We start from the raw sequence: 6,000 nt of genomic DNA, 5'->3' as shown, positions 1-6,000 counted from the left end.
TAATACTTGTCATGACAACCCATTGTGATGCTCCTGGTTTATACATTTACCATGCTACGCTTTTAATTGTTATTTTACAGTGCGCTCCTTCTATTTATAAAAATCATCAAACGGTGTGACACGTAGGACGGGCAGCACCACTGCACCAAGAGGCCACGTGGAGTGACTGACTTATGCCATCCGGGTGTGTGCGGGTGCCATCTGAGATGTTCAACAGCATCAAATGGACTAAAGCCACAAGTCTTGGACTGCGTCCTCACTGTGAGGCAACGCGGCACTGTAATTATTAGATTATCATTATTCTTGCTTTTTATAACTGAGCAATTGTTCCATCTTTCTTTCTTTCTCTCCTTCTTTCTTTTGGTACTGGGGATTTAACTGGTGCTCTACCCCATCCTTTTGTCAATTTTGAGACAGGGTCTTGCTAAGTTGCCCAGGCTGGCCTTGAACTTGCGATCCTCCTGCCCCAGCCTCCTGAGTTGCTGGGATCACAGGCATGCGCCATCACACCCAGCTTCTTGCCAGGTACCTTTCGGAGGTCTTTACCTGAGTCAAGGTATTCATTCTTAAAGCAACTTGCTGTCACAGGGTGTTCTTATTAGCCCGCTTTACAGATGAGGAAACTGAGGCACAGGAAGACAGTGAGTGGTTGGGTGAGGCCAGGCTGCCCGGCTCAAGGGTGCATTGTCCTCTGAAGCACTTTTGATGCTGCTGCTTCTTTGCCTACTGAAGAGCAGCAGAGCAGTGGCCAGCCGCCTGGTCGTGTGATAATCAGAGAGTCCATGAGCCCATCCTGGCCTCACCTCTGAGACCTGGGTTTTCCTTGTTCTTGGCATCAGGCTATTGTGCAGGGGAATAAATGAATGAGACTTTGACAGTTTCCAGGAGATTTCTGTTTCTCAGATCCAGGTTTCAAATAATCCTCAGTCTTTTCCCCACCCTAGGTGCTGCCTGGTTCCTGTCACTGCCCTGTCTGAGCATCAGCTCTCATTCCTGAAAGGCTGCGGGGGTAACAGCAGGAATGCTCCTGCTGGGACTGAGTGGGTGCCCCATGTGCCCCGGGGCTTGGGTGGATGGATGCTGGGGCAGGCGCCAGCCCTGGTGCTGGGGTGGCTGCTGGTGAAAGGCAGCCCCAGCCACCCTCATCCTCTCCCAGGGAGATTACTGACAACCATCTAAGGGAGGAAGTCCCAACATCCCCATTTTTCAGAGGCAGAAACTGAGGCTTAGAAAGGTGAAGACTTTCGCTCAAGATCAGTACAGCTAACAGATGGCAGAGCTGGAATCTGGTGCCAGTCTGCCCCACGGCACGGCCCCACTCACTTTCCCTCACACCATTCTGATCTTGTGAACTGAGCGCTGCATCATCACTTCTGTTTTATAGATGAGAAGCTAAGAGAGGTAGAGGCACTTCCCTGAGGACACCCAGCAAATACATGGCCACAGTGGGGTTGGAGCCCAAGCCCCCAGGACTCTTCCACCCTGGTTCAGCCAAGTGACACTATGAGGAGGGCAAGGCTTTGGTGTCAGGGTCCTTTTGTTATCTAGCTCCAGTCCCCAGCCCCAGTGGCCACTTGGCGGGTCTGGTAGTTACAGAATCCAGGATGTTCTGCTTTGCCTGCCACTGTGCTGTGCACTCTGGGGCATGAAGACCAGAGGGTGTGTGTGGGGGGCACTGTATCAAAGGGAGGCTTGGCCGAGTCCTGGGTCACCCTCTTGGTGTTGGGCAGGCCACTCCTTTGGAAAGTGAGGCGTGAGCCCCTTGGCTCCTCAGGGATGCTGGAGAAGAGGAGGCCTTGAAACCAGTGCAGCTGGTCTCACCACGTAGGTGGGACAACTGCTCTCCCCGCTGTGGCCTGGTGGCTGCCTGCTGACTTCCCTGGGGCCCTCAGCCTCTTCTCCAGATCCACAGTCAGCTCAGCCCCCAGGTGGCTGGTCTGGCCCGTTGGGCCACATTTCCCCCAGTTTTCCAGCTCTGCAGACCTCCCTCCCTCTAAGGGACCTCTGACCCCATCCTGAGTGCCACCCCCTGGGGGGGGAATTCCAAGGCAGACAACCCAGCTACCTTTGTAAGTGAAGGAATACTGACAGAACACCGCCCCCACCCCCAGGCCTTTGGTATTTAAATACTCAAGTGTGCAGCAAACCTGGGAAGGTCACCCTCAGTTTACTTTTGATGAAAGCAAGGCTCAGAAAAGCCACTGCCTAAGGGCACACAGCAGCAGGAAGGACGCCAGCTAGTCTGTCTGGCTCCCTGGGAGGCTGATCCCTCTCTCTCCTGCTCTGCCTCTGAGGCAGTTCCTTCTGAGGGTCCTGGTCTGTGGCTGAGAGTCTCTCCTGGAGTTAGAAGCCTGGGCTGGCAGCTTGGTCTGGGAAGGCTGCTTCCTCCCCCAGGCTTTCCAGGATTTAACAACTCCACACCTGCCCCAACCCCAGCCCATCCTCAAAAGCACAGGAGCCCAGGTCTCCTGCCTCTTTCCCTCTTGGTGATCCTATGCTAGCCTTAAGCACAGGGGCCTGAAGGAGGCTACTGCTGGGCGAGCAGAGGCCTTTGCCTATATTCTGGGGAGCCCTGCCTGCCCTGGGCAGCCTCCTAGGTGGGCAGGAAGGAACTCTGTCCTTGGGGGTCACGGTGCTGCTTAGGGTCCAGCTCCACCCTGGCCAGCTCCTGATCCTGGACAGGCCTTTTCACCTCTCGGAGCCTCAGTTTCTTGACCTATAAAGTGGAGTCATATCTTCACCTCACTGCAGTGTAGGAGTCACCCTGGGCAGGCAGGACCTGCTCCATAATTTGCAGGGCCCAGTGCATCAGTCAAAGTCCCTTGTTCACAAATTACTGTGAGTTTCTAGGTGGCGGGGAGCAGGGCAGCAAACCAATCTCCTGGCCCTCGGCAACGCGGGGTCCTGTGTGTCACGGAGTCGCACGCCCTGCTGCCCGCTGGGCGCTGGAAGAGCGACAGCAGCGCGCGTTGGGCTTTTCTAGAGCTCAGTGGAAGGAGCGCGCGGATCCCGACGCCTTCGGTGGCGCGCCAGCCCCATCTAGTGGCGCCAGGGCGAACAGCACCCGCCGCTCACACTCAGGCTGGACCTGGGCACTTGCAGGTCCCACCTGCAGCTTTGCTTCCCTCCTTCCTCAGGCAGTCGGTGGCCACATCCTCTGTAAGCCCTCCAGGGACTCTCTCTGGCCCCTCCCCGTCATCATGCCTTGGCCCCTGGTTTTGGTGAGTCCCTCTTCTGGGCCACCTATGCCCATCACGGAGAGCTTTTCCGTATCCCTCCCAGAGCAATTCCGGCTTCGGATCTCTCCATGCGCCCTCCTCCAGCTCCCTTCCACCTGCAGCTCCGTCTTGGCATCCAAGGCTGGGTCCTCTAGCTACGTTTGCCTCTTCCACCCCGCGTCTCTCCCCCTGGCGGGCCCAGGGTCCTTCCAGCACGTGTCTTTCCTGCCCCTTCCTTTGCAGATACCACTCCCCCACGAGGGGTCCTCGTCTCCTACCTGTCTTCCCCCAGGTCCCACCAGTGACAGGAAGCCTCCCAGAAGATTAGAGTCCTCAGGGGTGACATCCCCTCTATGGACAGCATCACCCAGGGGCAGTCATAGAGAAGAGCCCTCTGCGGAGGTCCGAGGCAGCCAGGTCAGGAGTGTGCCTAGAACAGGCTTTGGGATTGGACCTGCTGGCCTGAAACCCTTGTCCACATTTCTTGGTTTCCTTGTCGGTTAGGTGGAAAGTTAAATGAAACAGGATTACTTTTTTTTGGGGGGGGGAGGCGGTAAAGATTAGATAAAATAATTTATATTAGGCATTCAGGATAAAGGGTGGCTCATTATAAGTTCCAAATAAATGTTGCTGTAGTTGTTATTGTCATTACTAAGGCCCATATTTATTACTAGCGATGGGACCTTGGGCAAGCAATTTCACTTGTCCAGCTCTTCTGGTCTGGAAAATGGGAAGATTAGTTCTCTTCCTATGCCAGGGGCCTGTTGACATCCTAAACGAGGAGCCATAGGTAACCTGCAGGGAATGTAGCCGGTGGTTCAGAGATGGTCCTCTCTCTCACTCCAGGCTCTGGCAGCTCCTCAGATAATCTCCCTTCTTGTTTTATCCAGAATTATCGAAGTTTGGTACTGCCATTTTTAACTTCTCATCTGTGATTCTTCAACCAAGCATTAACTCCAGAAAGACCTAACTTAGGACCTAAGACAGGGGTGTCTTAATCTGAGTTCCCCAGAGAAACAGAAGTAGGCAGACCCTCATAGGATGCACATATATATGCCAGTGTCTGCCTGTTTGTCATCTGTCTAGAGTGATAGACACTGATTTATTTTAAAAAATTAGCTTGTGTGATTATGAGAACTAACAAGTCCAGCATTGAGACCCAGGGTAGAATTGATGTAGCTGCTCCAGTTCCAAGGTCATTTGCAGAATTTCTTCATCTTTCTCTTAAAAGTCCTTCAAATGATTGGATGAGGCCCACTCCTATTATGGAGGAGAACCTGCTCTACTCAAAATCCTCTGGTCTAAATGGTCATCTCATCCCCAAAATACTTTCACAGTGTTGTGTAGACTGGTGTTCTACCCAAGATTGGCTCCCATGGCCTTGCTAGATTAACACGTAAAATTAACTACCACGAGAGAGTGGGAATTTTTATTTTGATGAAGTCAAAGTTTTCAGTTGTACTTTTAGGGATCATGCTGTACCAGAAATCTTTTGCCAAGGTCATACAGGCCTCCCACCATCTCTCTCTCTCTCTCTCTCTCTCTCTCTCTCACACACACACACACACACACACACTTTCTTCTAGAAATTTCATACATTTTGGTTTTGCATTTAGATGTACCATCTATTTGAGCTAATTTTTGTATATGGTATGAGACATGTGTCCACGTCTTTTTTTTTTTTTGATATATAGACATCTAATTGTTCCAGTGTCATTTCTGTTTTATCTGTTTGTCTCTTTATGTCAACACCTCCATCTGGATTACCGTAGATTCATAACAAATCTTGACGTAATGTCAGTTCTCTGCCTTTTTTCTTTTCAAAATTGTTTTGGCTATCCTAGGATCTTTAATTTCCCTAGGAATTTTAGAATCAGTTTGTCAATTCTAAAAATTAAAAGCCTGCTGGGATGTTGATTGTAATTGAGCCTATTGATGACTTTGGGGAGAATTGACATCTTAACAAGACTGAATCTTCTGACCCATGAATGCTCTAAATTTCTCCATTTATTTAAATGTTTTAAGTTTCTTTGAGCACTGTTTCATAGTGTTCACTGTGTAGATCTTTGCCTCTTTTGTCAGGCTTACCCCTGAGTATTTAACATTTTTGATGCTATTGTGCAGGTATTGTTCTTCTAATTTCAATTTCTGATTGTTCATTTCTAGCACAAAGACATACAGTTGATTTTTGTGTGTTGACCTTGAACCCCGTGATCTTGCTGGACTCAGTTACCATGGCACTTTTTTAAAAAATATTTTTTTTAGTTGAAGATGGACACAATACCTTTATTTCATTTATTCATATTTACGTGGTGCTGAGGATCGAACCCAGTACCTCACACATGCTGGGCGAGCGCTCTACCCCTGAGCCCCAACCCCAGCCCCACCGTAGCACTTTTTTATGCATCATTTCACTGGATTTTCTGCACGGATGATTGTGTCATTTGAAAGTAGAGACCCTTTCTTATCTGGATGCCTCCGTTTCTTCTTTTTGCCTGGGTGCTCCAGCCGGAACCTCCAGGGCCACTTTCACAACAGAAGTGGCCAGAATGGAACCCTTACACAGTTCCTCATCTTGGGGGAAAGCGTTCAGCCTCTCACCTGTAAGAATGATGTTAACGCTAGGATTTTGGTAGATTCCCTCCATCAAGTGTGGAAACTCTCACAGCCCTAATATGCGGACAGTTCTTATTGTTACAGAACCACGGATATTTTTAAAATGCCTTTTTCTGCATCTATTGAGGTGACTTATTGTTTTTCATCTTTCTTCTGTAAATGAGCT

The sequence above is a fragment of the Marmota monax genome, unplaced genomic scaffold (assembly GCF_021218885.2).
Source record: "Marmota monax isolate L192 unplaced genomic scaffold, Marmota_monax_Labrador192_F-V1.1 WCK01_AAM20220418_F8-fsc00084, whole genome shotgun sequence".
Lineage (NCBI taxonomy): Eukaryota > Metazoa > Chordata > Mammalia > Rodentia > Sciuridae > Marmota > Marmota monax.
Note: the sequence above shows the minus strand (reverse complement) of the source record.